This window comes from Lepisma saccharinum, chromosome 15, assembly GCF_977018435.1.
Source record: "Lepisma saccharinum chromosome 15, izLepSacc3.1, whole genome shotgun sequence".
Classification (NCBI taxonomy): domain Eukaryota; kingdom Metazoa; phylum Arthropoda; class Insecta; order Zygentoma; family Lepismatidae; genus Lepisma; species Lepisma saccharinum.
In genome coordinates, this window is record NC_139243.1 from 61,543,080 (window position 1) to 61,562,831 (window position 19,752).

At 36.2% G+C, this 19,752-nt stretch overlaps 1 protein-coding gene across 1 annotated transcript in view; it reads left to right on the forward strand.

Moving 5' to 3' along the window:
- The window catches only part of LOC145999282 (angiotensin-converting enzyme-like), a 280,447-nt gene that overhangs the window by 242,035 nt on the left and 18,660 nt on the right, over positions 1 to 19,752 (forward strand). The gene's annotated exons all lie outside the window — the stretch shown is intronic.

Sequence of the window (19,752 nt, forward strand, 5' to 3'; positions counted from 1 at the left end):
GTTTTTCTTTACAATTAATTACATCAATTAAAAAACAAAAGAAGATAAATGAAAAACAAAGTAATAGAAGACCAATAAAGTAATAAAAATATAATAAAAATTAAATAGTAATACCGTTTGCAGACGAAGAGTCATGCCGTGGATTAACCATTAATTACAATGGTCATTACTTTTTACTATTACAATGAAAAAGAGAAGTGAAGAGTAAAATTAAATACATAAGCCATACAGTTTCTATGAGGACACACACACATACCTACAGAAAAAGCAGATTTCGGGAGCTAAAAATATTATGCATTGTTTCCTGGGAATTCAAGAGAAAAAAAAGGTTCTGAATGTTTTCGAAAAGGTGCAAAAAATAAAGTGCTGATAAAATTCCCTCTTTTTCTGCGCCTTCTTTATATAATGCGCGCGGACCGCAGAGAGAACTGTGGTTCTGTCGAATAGGTTTTGTTAAAGTTTGTGTTTTCTCTCGCGGGTTTTGCTACATTATCTTGGGAACTATTGGGGCTGCAATGATTATATTATACCATTTTATAGCTCTCGTTCTGCTCTACAAAATGAGACTATAAGATTTTATGCAGCTGCTTAAGGAGAGTGAAAATCGTTTATTTTGCTGTCCAATTTTTTACCAAAACATGAAAGAAGGAAGAAAAAAGGTTCTGAAGCATCAAAGACTGGGTAAAAAGGGGATAAATGTGCTAATGTAACGAAAAGGTGCAACAAAGTGTGTTCATTTTACTTGATTTCATGTCCTAAAATACATATCTCAAACGAACGGTATGGAAGCAGCTACATTTTTGAAAAGTTGCTGCACCTTAAAATTTGTTCCCTACTGATTATAATTGTATTTTGAATGTTTCAATTTGTTATATTTTAGGTGCGAATATTAAGAAAAGAGTGTTCATATGCACACATGTAAGAGAGTTTGAACAGACAAAATCGGTGTAGGCATAGGCGTGCGCACGGGAGGGCAAGGGGGGCAGTTGCCCCCCCCCAATCACGGACGATAACAGATTTATTTCCACGAAGGGACAAGCAAGGTATTTTTCCATGGGGCATATTACGCCGATAATAATGTTGCCCCTTCAAGAAACACAACTTGAATTTGAAATTATCGTATAATAATTAATGTAAATTACTGTGACTGACATCACATTATACGAGTAAAATATATATTTTTAGGTTGACATTGCGTTTTCGAAGAGGGAGGTGTGGCCATCCATGCCCCCCTTCCAGACGTTCCATGCCTCTATATTATTATACTTTCACTTAGAAATTTAGTGAAGAGGAATCTCATTGCTGTTATTAAGCGATATTATGAAAAACTAAATATGCTGACCAAGGCAGTAATTTATTTTATTAAAAACATAAACTAAACGTAACGTTTCAACCTTCTAGCAAGGTCTTCTTCAGACTCTGTATCAAGCACAAAAGTAACAAGGTACAAAAACAGGGCATTATATATACACAAACATTACTCCCTCCAGACTATTTAGAAAGTTGTTTGGAACTTTCTAGCAGGTGACTTTCACTTTCCAACTTTACTTTCACCTAAAAGGCTAAACACAATTATTTCCATATAGAATGTGGTTGGACTTTTAATCTCACGCTCTTTTCCCTTCATTTTTCTTCCTTCTCCTCTCCTCTTTCTCTCTTGTCCTTTCCACTCTTTCTAACATCTTCTTCCATTCTTTGTTTAACTTCAATCCCCCATTCCAGTTCATTGTGTCTTCTTCACCTTTCTTCTCTATTTCCTTGACTTCCTTCCAATTTCTCACTAGCATTCTCTTCTCCCTTCCTATCTGCTTAGCCTCATCCCACTCTATGTCATGTCCTGTTTCTCTCGTGTGTTTAAATATCGCATTTCTCTCTCTTTTAAGTCGTACATCATCCCTATGTTGTTTCAACCTGTCTTTCAGCCTCTTTTTCGTTTCTCCTATGTACACACTCTGACATTCTTTACATTTCACTTCGTAGATAATTCCTTCCTCTTCCTCTTCTCTGTTCTCCTTTTTCTTGTTTGCATTCCTCGCTATTCCTAAGAAGCAAACAAGAAAAAGGAGAACAGAGAAGAGGAAGAGGAAGGGATTATCTACTAAGTGAAATGTAAAGAATGTCAGAGTGTGTACATAGGAGAAACGAAAAAGAGGCTGAAAGACAGGTTGAAACAACATAGGGATGATGTACGACTTAAGAGAGAAAGAAATGCAATATTTAAACACACGAGAGAAACAGGACATGACATAGAGTGGGATGAGGCTAAGCAGATAGGAAGGGAGAAGAGAATGCTAGTGAGAAAATGGAAGGAAGTCAAGGAAATAGAGAAGAAAGGTGAAGAAGACACAATGAACTGGAATGGGGGATTGAAGTTAAACAAAGAATGGAAGAAGATGTTAGAAAGAGTGGAAAGGACAAGAGAGAAAGAGGAGAGGAGAAGGAAGAAAAATGAAGGGAAAAGAGCGTGAGATTAAAAGTCCAACCACATTCTATATGGAAATAATTGTGTTTAGCCTTTTAGGTGAAAGTAAAGTTGGAAAGTGAAAGTCACCTGCTAGAAAGTTCCAAACAACTTTCTAAATAGTCTGGAGGGAGTAATGTTTGTGTATATATAATGCCCTGTTTTTGTATCTTGTTACTTTTGTACTTGATACAGAGTCTGAAGAAGACCTTGCTAGAAGGTTGAAACGTTACGTTTAGTTTATGTTTTTAATAAAATAAATTACTGCCTTGGTCAGCATATTTAGTTTTTCGTAATCATGGAAACAAGGCTTAATGGTGTTACGATATTATGCTCTTAAAGAAAATGAAGTATTTTCAAGGCGATCAAAGTTCGAAGCAGCTACGGGGGAAGGGGTTTCAGTGGCGCAACCATAAGGCGCAGGGGCATTGCCTTGTCCCAACCTTGGACGGAAATAAATTCTTGGGGGGCAAAGATTGAAGTAAAAACAATACAAGACTAGAAGAATCTAAGAGTATTTAATTAGTTTTCACGTCTTTCTTGCAATATTTCTTTCAGACGGCACAAAGGGGCAATTGCCCCCTCGACTTCAAACTTTATTCAAATAAAAATTCATTTTGTAAAATTTTCTTGCTCCCTTCGCTCGCAATATTTGCTTTTCTTACAGTCTTGTCAAGTTCAGAGCAGTAGTAGCTAGGGGGTTGCAAGAGTTGTCCCTCTACGCCGAACGATCTGAATGAGAAAGATTGCAAAAGAGAATGCCATGGCGCTATTAAATCAAAACTGTTTTCAAGTTATATAAATTTGGATCGAAAAATTTTCTTGCTCGCTTCGCTCGCAGTTTCCTTCTTTTCTGTAGTGCATTCTTTGATGTGGTTTCATTTGGTGTTTTAAGTCCACTTTATGCACAGTAAGGCTAATCAGGACTGGACCTACAGTTTAAAGTGGGATCCGAACCACTATGTGCCTCAACCGGGTATCGAACCCGGGATCCCTTGATTACAAGGCGATGACGCTACCACTGCGCCATCGGGGAGGCCCTGTGTAGTGCATTGTGAATTACCAGAGGGACAAGTAAGAACAACTAAGTATTTCAGACAGTTACTGCTATAACAGTTTGGTTGGGAGGAAAAGGAGCGCGCACATTTCAAAGACAATTTATATAATTTTTGCGTTTGGTTTGGTATGGGGCGGATGAATTGATTATGTAATTTATTTAAATAATATGTTATATATATATATATATATATATACCTATATATATATACACATATATCCATCACATATATACATATCCATCAGTGCATTACAACTAAAAGAGTGATATTAAATTAGATTTTTTTTTTCCGACTGAGCTTTCATCCCTAATCGGAGGGTCTGCGCACGTCTATGGGTGTAGGATGACGCCGAAATGTATTCTCGCCCGGGCGGGGTGCAGAAATCTCTAGCTATGGCTTTGAGTACAGCCCATTTGAATCTCCTCGTTCACCGTCACAGGAGCGAAGATCAATTATGCACTGATGGCGAGAAACGTCGCAAACAAACATAAACACATCATCATTAGTTATTAATATTAAAACATCTCTAACACCCTATTATTAGACCTATCGAAAATATCGCAGTAAACAAATCCTCAACTTGTTTCAATCTGTTAATAGATGGTGCGCAAAGCAATTTAAGTGTAAATTTTACAAGTTGCACGACATAAATTATTCCTTTACAAAATTTGAATTGCTACTATAAGTTATTGTTAAAATGTTGAATATTTTATGTGAAGATTTAATTTTTAGGTAAGATAATTTTATTTCTTTACACAGTGAAACTAAACGCTTGTTGAAAATGTTTACAAACAAGGTAGATTTAGTTGACAGGATTATAATTAAGAGAAAAGTTTTTCTAATATTTCGGATATTGTGTCTCAAGAAGGAATCATAACGAGAAAATATCAATAAATCCGATGCCGTGTTCAAAAATTAACTTTGAACAAAGTTTAAACGTTCCAATTTCGACCCCTATGATTTTATATTTTTTTTACTATTCTAAGACCTCCCTATTAGCCTTCTGTGCATAAAATTGACTTAAAACTCAAAATCAAGTATTAAAAATTATTTACTATTCTAAGGGCTCCATATATCTAAGTTTTAATATTTGATTTTGAGTTTTAAGTCCATTTTATGCACAGAAGGCTAATCGAGACTGGACCTACAGTTTACAGTGGGATCCGATTGATTTGCTTTATTTTACTTCGCTTCTTATGGCACTTTTGGCTAATTTACGAAGATGGGGATGAGTGATGATATGATGAAATTGATGAATGGACACTCACAAATATCCATGTCCAGGCCACAGTGGGATCCGAACCACTAGGTGCCTCTACAGGGGTACCGAACAGGCGCGTATATTCTAGGCTACCTAGGCTATCGCCGAAGCCCATATTAAAATACAGGAAATAATCGACTCGCAAATTTAACCGATGTTTCAATCTCACGTAACGACCACGGGGAAGGCGCTAGTGTAAGGTCGTCTTTATTTATCGCCAGGCTTCTTCGTCTGAGGATAAAGTCTTTGAACCAGCAGGCGGTCCTTTCAACCCATGACGTATTTGTTCTGGCAGGGACGACCTTGGTGGTCCCTGGTGCTGGCTTCCAACCCCAAGCGCTAGAGAGTGAAGACTTCTCTGCATCCTGGCGATGTTTGTAGTGTTGCCAACAATGGAAATACGAAATTCGCTAGATCGCTGAAAAAAAAAAATATAGACGGGGGTGCCAATGCAAATTATTCAAGCTAGGGAGATGCCTCATGAAAATTACATCACCTCCCCCCCCTCCATCCCTTCGAGCATTGCCCGTCTCTCTTCCAGTTCCATGAATTTTGTCACATACAAGCATTATAAATCCGCCAAAGTTAGTGATTTTCACCTGAAGGTGGCACTCTGCTTCTCCATGAAATTCGACTGTGGTCGCAGCTATATGGGACATTCTGATGACGTCAGCCATGTTGCCATCCTGTTTCCTTCTGTTTCAAGCAAACCCCCTCCCACCTCCCCCCGCTGTCAAAATGTCAAAACCTTCGCCCTCGCGGTGGGGGTTTTGGCCCGAGTCATCCCAATGAAATACGTTTGGCAACATAAACAATCCATGTTGTCATAGCAACCATTCACGCACGTGTTTTCAACCACGCGGGTCGGTGGTGGTTTCCGCAAAAGGAAGGGATATATGGTCAAACTTGTTGTGTCCGAGATCCGAGTTCTTTGTGTCGCCCGCGTATCGTGTTCATGGATGGGATTCCTTTTGTTGTGCTGTGTTTTTGTTCCGTGAGCGTGTGAAAATGGATTTAATCACCGAACTTGTCTCCAAGACGCCATTCTCACGACTTCCTTACGAGGATAGGATGCAAATAATAGAGACAGGTAGGCCTCTTCCACCTCTTCCGGACCTTACAGTCGTGCAGAAAGACAAAAATAAGATATATATTAGGCGTTTTCACGAGACCAGCTACCAAAAATATCTTTGGTTGACTGGGTCGAGTGCACTTAATAAGTCGTATTGCTGGGCATGTTTGCTTTTTTCTACCGACAAAAGTCCTTGGAATACAACAGGATTTAGTAATTTAAACTATTTGGTAACTGCTTGCGATAAACACCAAAAATCACTTAGTCATATACGTGCGTTCAGTAACTTACAGACATTCGGTTCTCAAAGAATTGATCATTCCTTGAATTTGCAAGAGAAGATTGCTGACAATTTGCATAATGAAAAAGTGAAGGAAAACAGAATTATTATAAGAAGATTAATTGATGCAATAGCATTTCTGGGGAAGTAAAAATGTGCATTTAGGGGCCACAATGAGCAACACAGGGACAAGCGCGGCTTAGCAATTTAGCTATAATGTCTATTGAGAAAGGGGTTCTAATCAACATCAGAAATTCATGTGAGGACACATTCTTCGATAAAGTGACAAAAAAATTCACGGAAAAGGAGAGAAGAATGGAGTTTACCTTCGAGTAAGGTAAGAAGTTAATTATTATTTCATACTCGCATGAAGGTCCTACATATTGCATGTTATAGACCGCTCCTCTTTATAAATAAGCATGAAATAGTTTATGTCCATTGCCTACTATTGTTGTTTTTAATGGCAAGATATCGATGTAAACAAAAAAATCCAAAATGAATGAGGAAGAGCCCCCCCCTCTTTTTTGCCGGACACATTTTCATTTAAAATTCAAACACTACTATATTTGGAGATAGCCCTGATCTTGGTCTCAGCATACGCCACTGGTACCGAACCTTGATTACAAGGCCACCACTTCAGCACTAGGTACACCATCGGGGATATATATGTAAATTTCATTTACTGCTTTGGTCACTGAGGAGAGAAAGAGGATTGAACGTTCTCTGTCAAGATACTGCTGTGACAACGGCAGTAACTGCTTCTGCCTATTCGCACAGTCGCACGTGCACACCCATATAAATCTGTAATGCATGTATCTTTTTATATACTTATTAATTGGACGTCATCCCCTTCTTCAAAACATTAAATGTCTCCATGCCACTAACCCTCCATTTGCTTCCGTGCTTTACCAGCGTATCTGCCTGCAATCGGTTTCTTGCGTCTAATCTAATCTTTATTTGACTTTTTGTTTCGTGAAGTGTCGCCTTTATCAGGCCTGCGTTGCTCAATTGTAGACGGGATCTATGATCCCATCTTTTGGGCCTGCGGAGGACCTATTGATGATATGTTCATTGTGGTAGCTGCTCCACCCAATGGTATTCTTCCTATCTCCGCAACTGTTGGATTAACATGTTTCTCTGCTTCTCCCAGAATTTGTTAACTTCTGTAGTAATGACGTCTTTTAGTGGTTGCAGCTCTAGATCTTCTTGGATCTGCACATTTGTCGTTCGTCTAGGATGTCCACTGATGATTCGGGCTGCTTTGTTTTGCACAACTTGTAGTTTGTGTAGATTTGTTGGAGCAATGTTGTGCCATGCCGGGATGGCATACAGGAGCATTGGCCTGTATATGTTGTTATTTTGTCCAGGGATAGTGCTAGAGTCGTTTTCACGTTCAGAAGAGACAACGGCGCTTATGGAGAAACAGCACAGTGTTGCCAATACAGTGCTAGCTCATGTCGCCGGGAAATGATGACCTTCCTTCACAGTGAAGGTGTTACATATTTTGTATATATAATGATAATTATATGTAATTATTAACATTAATATTATACTGTGAACGTTACAGTTACCCTTTTTACTATGATCCATTGCGATCACTACACACGCGAGTGTAATGCACGAATATGACACTTCAGAAATCACTTAAAAAAGTAAAAATCACTGAGAGCTCACACAACTGAAAACACTTTTTCGGGAGAGGGAAAAAGTCTAAACAGACCAAAGCAGATCTCTCACTCAAGTAAGGGGACCCTGGCACATGGGTTAGATTCAAGTTGCAACCCAAACAAACAAATGAGTTATGGCCCACGTGAACTGATAAGACGTGAATGACTCAAGCAAGGCATGTCATATTTCTATCTTGAAGCCCCATATTTTGTCACGTGTTGGAAAGCCTTTCAAAGGTTAATATGGTGTCTATGAATTTATGTGTACGTTGGAAATTGAAAGGTGATCTTCATTTCAGCATTAATGTCGACAGTAATGTAAACGAAAACAACGTGTATTTGCGACAGCACTAATGTTGCTCACAACAGCAGCATTGGAAATAATTGTCAATTATTAAATTTAAGTAATTTCAATTCTATTATAACAAACTGCATGAAGTTCATATTTTTACTGAATGGAAATAAAATAACAACTGGAAAACTTGGTGGTGAGTAGCCGGAATGCTGCGGTGAGTCAGCTCAAGATGGCCAGACAACGTCTCCTTACTTCGCGTGCGGTTCGGGTTAAAAAGAAATTCGAAATGCATGGAAGTAATATTTCTGGGAACCTTTGAGTGGTTATAAAAAATAATTTCATTATTTTCTCCACAACTTTGTCGCTGGAAGTTTTTATTTGGAATTACAGAACAAAAAATGGCCAGCGACGACATTTTCTACTGCACGAATATAAAAAATCTCCACATACTTTATTTGAATATTTTTTAATGCAAATATGCTTTAAAGTATTGATAAATTCTGAGTACCACCGTCACCTATGACAATTAAGAAACAGTGTCAATTTTTTTCATAATGAAAGCTTCAATTTTACGGCATGTTTCAACGTTAGGAATGAAAACAATGTAAAAATTGTGTTTTCACAGAAAATTTGCGTTTTTAATTTATCTAAAATTATGTAAGCAAGTTACCAGTTTTTTGTGTTCACTATCGTATTCTCTACAAAATTTCCTGCAAAACTGCAGGTACCGATTTTACTTAAGCTAAATTTGTAAATCCAGAAATTTGACAACGCTCGTATTTCCCATAAGAAAAGCATTGCCCATAAGAGCTCATTGTGTCTTCTGAACGTGAAAACGACTCTAGGTTTGTTGCGTTGACTGAGGCTCGCACACTTATAACTAGAGCCCGGATTTCCATGCTCAAACAAACAGCAAAATATGCACGAAAAATATCAAAAATATGCACTAAGATATGCATGAACAATTATTTTTTTCTTTCAAACATCTTACCTTAATGACCTCTGTTGCAATGAACTATGAACGTCTTCCTTACGTTTTCTTCTGTAAACCCTCTGCGTTTATCAGTGAGAAACGTTTTGTAGATCGAGAAGTTCCTTTCTACATCAGCAGAAGTCACTGGTGCATGTGAGAAACACCAAACTTCGTCCTGTGTTAGGTCCTCTTCCAAGTCCACATTTTCACCATTCAGCACATTTGCAATGTCACAGATTGTTCTGTGCCCGGGATTTTTGTCTAATACTTGGCGAAGTTTTCCTGACGCTATTTTGGCGACACCGTGAGTTTCACTGGACAAAGTTTGCGATACTTCGCCCAACAAGGAGAGTGAATGCTGCAAAGGATTATTACGGGACTCTAACTGTGTAATAATTGCAGGTATACACAAATAGCGGCTGCATCTTCTGGTTTTAGTGAGTCTATGACTGCCTTCACTTCATTGAAATTTTCTGCATAATACGACACAGCTTCTAGCCACGAGCCCCATCGTGTTAATACCGGTTGCGGAGGTAACGGAACATTTTTCGCCCGTTCGCGAAAGAGACGTACTCGCGAAGGAGCTTTCACAAATACTTTCTTTACATTTGATACAAGTGCGTCTACTTCCGGGTATTGGTATCTGATTATTTCTGCTACGCGATGAATACCGTGTGAAAGACAAGTCAGATGGACTAATTTAGGATACAAAACTTTCAAACCAGATGCTGCTTTGACAATGTACGGGGCCGCGTCAGTAACAAACAGTAGCACATTGTCATACTGGATGTGATCTGGCCACAACAAAGTTAACGAATCGTTAAAGAATTTGGCAATTGTGGAATGATTAACTTTCTCAAACACCTCGATATTCAGTAAGTAGGGTTTACCACTCGCCTTCATTGCACCAACAACAGCATTGCAAACACAACGTCCCGCCGCGTCAATAGTCTCATCGATAGACACCCATATTTTCTCGTGCTTCAACGCTTCCCGAATTTCTCCCATGACCTCATTAAAACAAACAGGCACATAGTTTCTACGTAGCGTTGATTCATCTGGCACCTTCTTTCCCGTGTACTTTTGAAGGAAACCTCGTAGATGGGCATTGCTCAGTTTCCACAAAGGAATATTAGCACTCACAAACGCAGAACACAGATCTACATACAATTCCTAAATCTTTAGTGGAGAAGGAAGGCCTTGTGTTTGGAATACCCACAGAATTTGAAATGCAGTATTTGGAAAGCAGTATAGAAAGCCCAGTGCTAGTGACTAAGATGGAAAGAATGAAGAAGAAAATATGGCGGAATGATGGGTCATTTAAGCTTGAACCTACTCAAGTCTTATGTGTAACTTTTAAGGGGACAGTTTTACCACAATACATAGCAGTTGGAAAACAAATAGTTGAGGTAGTTCCACGTGTGAAACCAGTGTTGCAATGTAATAGATGTTTCAGATTTGCTCACACAGGTCAACAGTGCAAGGGTAAAAAATTGTGTTATAAATGTGGCCAAGATTATCACGAAGGAAACTGCGAAATGAGTGAAACATGTATAAATTGCAAAGGAGATCATAACGCTTGCAACAAAATGTGCTCAAAATATCAGGATGAAAAGCAAATTCAAATTATTATGGCCGAGAAAAACATCTCATACTATGAAGCAAAAGGTATTGTGACGGGAAATAATTCAAAAAATATATCATGTGAACAAAAAATTAAATTATTTAGGGATCAATTTCAACATGAAACTGTTCGAAGAAGCGGATTGGAATTCCCTCCCATCAAAAAGAGTTATGTGAATGAGAAGAATGCACCAACAAGTGATAGTTGCAAGGAGGGCAGAGAGAGTTATTGTGCGAGTTTTGTAACTCAAATGGCGGAACAAAAGAAAATAGCAAAAGAGAATAGTGGTCAAAAAATGAGAGTACAATACAGCAAAGTTGTTACATCACCTCCTAAGAAGATTATGAAAACGGCTACAAGACGTATTGTACAACTCCCACGGGAAAACAAAAAGGATGTGAACGTGGATTCTTCATCCTCATCAGACACAGAAAAAGAACAAATAAAATACAAATATCCAGTATATTTGAGAGAATCCCCTTATAGTAAGCAAGAACAAGATATAGACAATATAAATTGCAGAAGATATTCGGATCGTAAATCAGTTTCTTGTAGACAAAAGGAAATATATCAGTCATTGTTGGACCTTTTACCAGACATGATTGAATCAGTTCGTGATTTAAATGATTCCAGGAAGAAACAGAAGATTTTAATTTCAATGCAACAAATTATAGGAAAGATAATTGCAATATTATCAGAAAGTTAAACTTGTAGAAGAGGATCAATAGGTATGTCTTTTATAGTGCAATGGAATATAAATTCATTTACAGCTAGAAGATTAGAAGTATTACAAATTATAGATGAGCATCATCCAGGTATATTGAGTTTGTCCGAATTTCGTGGTAGACAGCATCAATATTATCAAATACCTCATTACGAGTTTATATCTAATTTACATACTAAAGATACAAGAGGTGTAGGTTTATATATACATGAAAGTATAAAATTTAAGAGAGTAACATTACCAGAATCATTAGGGTTGATAAAATTATTTAATGTAGAATTAATAGCAGTGAAAATTAAGATGAACACATTAGAGTGTACAATAGTTTCAATTTATATTCCATCGAGTTATAAATCTCAACATATTAAAGTAACACACTTTAATGAATTATTATATTATGTCCACGACAATGTCATTATCACAGGTGATATGAATGCTCATCATGAGGCATGGGGTTGTAATTATAGAGATGCATTAGGATGTAGTATTTTGGACTGGATTAGTGATCGATCATTACATTTCATGAACGATGGGTCAGCTACTCATTATCCATGGAATGGTAAATCACCAACAGCCATAGATTTAACTATTGTGTCAAATAATATAATAAATAAATTGTTTTGGTAAGTAGATTTTGTGAATAGGGGTAGTGATCATTTGCCAATTTTCATTACACTGTTAAATGATGCACACTCAGTACCTAAAATATATTCATTACCAATTAGAAGGTGGCAGGTTAAAAACATCGATTGGGAATTATATTCTATAATTTTGGACTCTTATATCTCAATGGAAGATATTAAACAGGAACAAAACATAACGTGTCAACGTTATTTACAATTAATAACATATGCAATGGATATTGTAGCTAAACGGAAGAAAATTAATAATAAAAACAACTTTCCTACTATAAGTTGGTGGAATGATGAGTGTCAAGATGCAAAAGAAGAAAGAATAAGATTGTCTGAAATATTTGCTGAACAACCTTTGCCAAATAATTGGATAAATTTAAAACAAGTAATTGCTAAAGCAAAACGTATCTTTAATAAAGCAAAAAGGCAAGCATGGGAAGAATTCTGTGAATCATTATCACCATCTGTTAAAACAAACACAATTTGGAAAAAAATAAATTTTCTTAAAAAAGGACATAAAATTAGAGTTTCACCTATAACAACAATTTGGCAAGAACATTTTGAAAAAAAGTTTACACCTAGTTATGTAAGAAATAAAATACCCGAGATTATAAATAATATAAGTTCCAGTGATGAAATTTATTCAAAAATAACATTGCAAGAACTAAGAGAAACTCTAAGTAATATAAAATCAACTGCTCCAGGATACGACGGAATAACGTATGAAATGATAGGACATCAATCGGACAATGCATTAAAAGTACTTGTAAATATTTATAATAATATTCTGAGAAGTGGAAATGTGCCACAAAACTGGAAAACACATCTGATACTACCTATACTTAAATCAACTAAAGATCCGAAAGAAGCTGAATCATATCGACCAATTACGTTGGCTCCTACAATTGAGAAGATATTTGAAAGATTATTATTAAAAAGATTAGAGTGGTATTTTGAGAAAGAACAATATTTTTATCCCTATCAGTTCGGTTTTAGGCTAAACAAGGGTTGTATTGATGCATTATCAACATTAACATTGCATGTTCAAAATGCAATGTATAAGAAACAATATACATTTGCTCACTTCATAGATATACAAGGTGCATATGATAGCGTTGATCCTCATATATTAATTGATATGTTAAATCAGACAAATACTCCGAAAATAATTATGAAGATAATATGGAACTTGATGATAAATAGGAAAATATTATTTTGGTTTCAGCACACACTTAGTGGGCCCCGTACCACTTCACAAGGATTACCTCAGGGAAGTCCACTGAGTCCATTATTATTTAATATATATATGAGAGGAATATTTCAATTTCATAATTCTACAATAAAAATAATTCAGTATGCAGACGACTTGTGTATATTAGGATCATTTTGTAATCCATATGAAGGTATTCAGAAAATAGAAAATAATTTTTATAAAGTGAAATGTTGGCTGGAGAGAATGAACTTTATCATATCACAGAACAAGTCAGCAGCTGTATGTTTTAATAACAAAAGTGAACATAAATATCCAAATACGTTGACACAAATTGCTGGTATTCCATTTCAAAATAAAATAAAATATTTAGGAATTAATTTTGATAGAAAATTAATGTGGATGGATCATATAAGGTATTTACAAGCTAAAGGTGAAAAAATTTTCAACATGCTTAAAATTTTAGGAAATACTAATTGGGGTGCTCACCCAAGAATAATGCTTTTATTTTACAAAAACTTTTTTAGGCCTAAGCTAGAATACGGATGCAGCATATATGGAAATGCTACAGAAAGAATTCTATCTAAGATAGATAGTTTAGAAAGAAAAGTCTTGAGGAGATCATTGGGTCTCATGAATTCAGCTCCCAATGTAGGAGTTTATTTAGAATCCATAGAAAAACCTTTTAAGTATAGATGCAAATGGATTACAAATAAATTCGTTTTCAAGTGCTGGGAAACACAAGAACATCCAGTAAATAAACTTATGCAAGACCAATGGATTTTATATCAAGAGAACAAAATAAAGGGACAATATTCAACTTTCCTACAATGTAAAATAGAATTTCAAGATTTATTTTCTACAATAATAACGCATAGCAAACATCCAATTTATGAAATTTCATATGATCAAATACCGGTAAGGAATGTTTCATTAACAAGTTATGCAAATATTCAATTATATTTACAAAATTGGGAGAATTATAGATTCATATACACAGATGCATCAAAAAATAAAGAAGAAGTAGGATGTGCTTTTATTGACTCTTCAAATGGAAATATTAAAAAGTTTAGACTACCTGGAGAGTGTTCTATTTTCTCGGCAGAAGCATATGGAATATATCGTGCATTGATGTACATTAATAATATTCCAGATAAAAGGATATTAATATTAACAGATGCTAAAAGTGTTTTGTACAGTGTACAGTGTACATATAAAAAGTTATATAAGGCATCAGCATTGGTACTTTACATAATAAGATTGTGTGGTAAGTTAACTACAGAGGGAAGGACAATTCATTTTGCATATATACCAGCACATTCAGGGTTTCATTATAATGAACTGGCAGATAAAAATGCTAAAGAAGCAAGAATTATGGATCACAGAACGAATATATTATTATCATATACAGATATGTTACCAAGAGTTAAAAACAAAATTCAACACGATTGGGAGATATGGGTCAAACAAAAATTTACATATATGGGTCATTCATATAAAAATGTACTAAATTTAAACAATAAGACTCCGTGGTTTTATACATTTAATATACCCAGAAAGTTTTTAGTTTTAATACTAAGATTGAGATCAGGTCACATACGTTTAAATCACCATTTATATAAAATTAATTTAGTAAATTCACCTATGTGCAAGTGCAATCTAGATCAGGAAGATGCTCATCATGTTATATTTCAATGTCCACTTTATACCACTCAAAGGGAGATGTTATTCAAGAATCTAATAAAGAAAGGAATACCTCTTCCAACTTCTTTATCCTGTTTAATATCGTCACCAGATGTAACAATTGTATTTATCATTTGTAGGTTTTTTCATGATATTAATATAGACATATGAAAATTGTAAATATTCAAAATGTGTAACTTGATATAGTCACCAGATATAACAATTGTATTTATTATCAATTTTAAATTTGTATGATAATGATGTAGATAAATTATGTATAAGAAAACTGTATATATTCAAAATTTGTAATTTGTGTAACAGTGTCATGCATGACATATTTTTAGGACACTTGGTGTAGAGCTGGTATAACAGCTAAAACCAATAAAGTATGAATGAATGATGATGATCAAAACAAGACAAAGAAAGATCGTAAATTTATTGCGGTTGGAAACTTTGACAAGCATCCTAATAACGATTTTTGTTCCGCCAAATATAGTGCACTTCGTAAAATAACTTGGTGACATGACAAGGCAAGATAAGTGTGAACATTTTGTAGGAATATGCATTTTAACTTTCAATGAGCTTAGAGATTTGTGTACATAATGATATTTTGTAACACTGGTTATTTTCTAAAAAATAATCATGTGAACAGCAAGGAAGTAGTGCCACTTTCAACATGGGGAGTTCTATACGTGCGGGAAGGTCTCCGTGCTCAGTGATACATCGAATCGGTGAGACGGTTTGTTTACAGAAGGTCTCAGGGTTGGTGATTTACACTTTAGTCTGCTTTTGCTGTGATCTAGATATTCTCAAAAGTTTCGCGATTTCGTAAGTCTATTAAATTATTGATAATATCCAGATAACAGCGTAAGCAGACTACACGAAAATTCACGTCAATGCTCTAGAAGGAATTTTAAGCGTATGTATTTTTTCATATTTTGGAATATCAAAGAGGTTTTTCCAATATAGAGGAAAATTTGAAATCAAATCGCCCTCACGGCTACCTAGGGTCCAGTCCAGCCTTATGCTAAGATTGGATTGACTTGGTGTTTTAAGTCCACTTTATGCACAGTAAGGCTAATCGGGACTGGACCTACAGTTTAAAGTGGGATCCGAACCACTATGTGTCTCCACCGGGTATCGAACCCGGGACCGCTTGATTACAAGGCAACGGCGCTACCACTGCGCCATCGGGGAGGGCCTCCTTATGCTAAGAGAACGAAACTTACGAAACAAAGCATTTCGCACTGACGTCTGAACACAATGTTGGTTGTCCGTTGTGCTATGAGTGAGCCGCATGAGCTGCCATATAGAACGAAAGAAAGGATGTGTTTGCCCACTACTTTCGGGTTTTTGCACGAGAAAAAACTATTGTTGTAAAACTAAAGAGCAAAGAAACTTTGCTCACAGAACAAAGTTTGATATTTTGTTCTCGACGATGTCCCCCAAATTGCGCCACTCTTTGCCCCCGCAGTATTACCCCTTAATATTAAACCCTGCGCCTACATATTTCTTAGAAAGAGCTGTTATTGTCACAACAAGATGGCGTTGTTCTTCTGCCGGTAGATGGCAATGTATATTATATGTTGCAGTATGCGACAATAACATAACATAACATAATAAGTTTTCAACATGACAGTAAGTATACGTGAAATTCTTGCGAAATGTAGTTAACTTTAAGTTGTCATATTTACTTGTTTTCCACAATGATTTGTACGTAACAATAATATCAAGGGACTATTATAAACACAGATTGTAAAATAATTCTTATAATTTGTACAACGTAAAAAAACTTTCTATCCGCTAATAATAATTAATTACGTCACTTGAATATTCTTCATAGCAATTTTGTTTTACTTAGATTGCATTTTGTATCCTGAAATTTTACTTTGAAATATTAAATAGACCTCCAATTGAAAATGTTGCATGTACACAATCTAACATTTTTATTTAGTTATTGTCAGGGAACGAATTTATATGTAAATACATATTTATGTATCAAGCTGAATACAGTTATACAGTAAAACCTCGTTAATCCGGACGCCAATAAGCCGGACTTCGCTTAATCCGGACAAAAAAGGAGAATGCAAGATTTTAAATGTGGCTGATGAAATTTTGTTTCCCGCAGACTTTGTACTGTACACAATAATAAACGTGTTTTGTTGCTATAAACGGAGTTTTAATGCACTGTCTACTGTTCTGTTAGGTTATTTCAGTTAATCCGAACTTTCGTTAAACCGTTCAACTTATCCGTCCCATTAATCCGAATTAACGAGGTTTTACTGTGTTTTGTTTTATCCTTGCGCATCATGGCATGTAGACTCAAAAAATCAGTTTTTTTTCCATATTTGTACATATATTAGGTTTGGCCTCATATTATAGTTATTTTTACATATTGTATCCATATTTCAGAACATTTCTCAACATATACTCCATATTTGCGCAATAACTACATGTCCCCGTGTGACCGAAAGAGTTGGGTGATTTTCTTGCGAATAACTGACAAATATGAAATACACACCTATTACTGCGATAATAAACGCAGTTTTAGTCAATATAAATCCATATTAAGAGACAACAGAAGAAATTCACGTTCCAACACTGACAATAAAATTTTCTTATTCATTGTTTGGAAACAGAAAATGAAAATACATTTTGTGTAGTTTTACAGTTATTGCTAATGTAACCGTGTTTTATTTAGCTCATGTAATGTCTTTTATTATAAAAAGGTAATATTTCACAATTTTAAGTTCATATATAACTTCATATTTTGGTGAAAATAACCAAGTATGCACAGTAAAACCTCGTTAATCCGGACTAATACGGGATATAAGTTGACCGGTTTAACGAAAGTCCGGATTAACTGAAATAACCTAAAAGAACAGTAGAAAGTGCATTAAAACTCCGTTTATAGCAACAAAACACGTTTATTATGGTGCATTTAAAGGCCATAGGCTTAAATGTACTTTACAATACATTACAAAGTCTGCAGGAAACAGAATTTCATCAGTGGTTCTTTGGGAAGTTCTCTTGTTGACTTCTAGCCACATTTAAAACCTTGCATTCTGCTTTTTCTTTTTCTTTTGCCTCTTGCCTGTCCGGATTAAGCGAAGTTCGGCTTATCGCGGTTCGGATTAACGAGGTTTTACTGTATTTACATATTTAGCACATTTTTACTACATACCTAAATCCGTTCTCTGGCTATTGTACTCATTAGGATATAAGCTAAGTTGATAAAAATAATTATGCATTTATTACAAACCGCTGCTATGTTTCAATGAAAATTCATTGATTTAAATTAAAATTTTTGGTTGTGTCAACACTTGGGTTATTGCACCCATTACATTATACGGGGCCCGGCCTTTGTCTCTGGGGATTAAAGTCTCCTTACCCTTGTTAAGGGCTGTAAAGGGGCACTCAGCACAGATAAGGACAAAAACACAGGACAAGACCAAACCTTACAGGGGATTATACTCGCCACCAAGCGCCAGAGCCTCGTTGACCTGCAAGACTGCATTTAGTGAGGTGTACTTCTTAAAGTGAGGTTGCATTTTTGGTGCCTTCTCAAAAAGTCACCCATATTTTAAAGATCATTTATAGGGCACAGAAATTGTATGTGTGGTTATAGAGGATGAGCATAAAGTCTTTCCCTGATTATGAGTATCTTTATCTCAACTACCAAGGTAGATAGGCAAATAATACATATGGCAATAACTAGTGCAATACATCAAGTTTTTTTCCACATCTTTGTTTTGTCTGATTCTTATTTTGATTCCCATATCATGGCCACCGCGTTCGCCGGACATAACCCCTCTTGACTTTTTTATGGGGTTACGTTAAGGACACAGTGTTTAGTTCACCAGTTCCTGATATGCAAACTCTTCAGACACTAATCTGGGATGCTATAGAGACAGTGACGGAAGAGATGTTGACATGGAGATAAATTGAGTATCGCCTAGACATTCTAAGGGCAACAAAGGGAGCACATGTCGAAGTGTTCTGAAGTGTACTCATAACAAAACATTATGAGTTAAGCTACCATTTCCAACAAATCGCATATCTTAATCTAGCATAGTTCTTTAGCAATAAAAGTTTATTCAGAGCCCTCTGGAGCCGTTCGAAGCAATGGGTTGCGGTGAAACTTGGTACAGAGGATATGGATACCATAAGGAAGCCGAAAAAAAAATAATTGAAAATTTCATCAGCAGATGGAAATGTGGCGTTTAGAATTAAAGTCCCTTTACTCAGAGCCCTCTGGAGCCTGGTCGAAGCAATGGATTGCAGTGAAACTTGGCATAGAGGCTATAGAGACCATGGGGAAGCAAATTTTGACGAAAAAATAGTCCAGGTGGCGCTGAATTAACCACCAGAAGTCGGACATGCAAAGCTTTAATGCTAGTTTATTTCGGCACAGCAGTGTTCAATTGCGAATGACCCTTTGGAAGCGTAAGACAGTGTGATCAATGGTCGCACAAAGCGTTTCTCGGAATGTTGATCACCGTGAACCAGATTTCAGCGCCACATTTCCACCTGGTGGTGAAATTTTTAACTATTTTCTTTACATTAGCATTTGCTTTCCCATGGTCTCACAGTCTCTGTATCAAGTTTCACCGCAATCCGATGCTTCGAAAGGGCTCGGAGTAAAGCAACTTTTTTTGTGGTCATCCGGTATCTTGTAATTAATATTAATCAGATCTACTTACGTTCGTATGGTAAAGGTAAAATCCCCCGTGCATCTGTAGCACCGTGCAATGAAGGCAAATTTAGGAGATGTAGAGGTAGGGCCCCACACAATTTCGATCTCGCCCATTT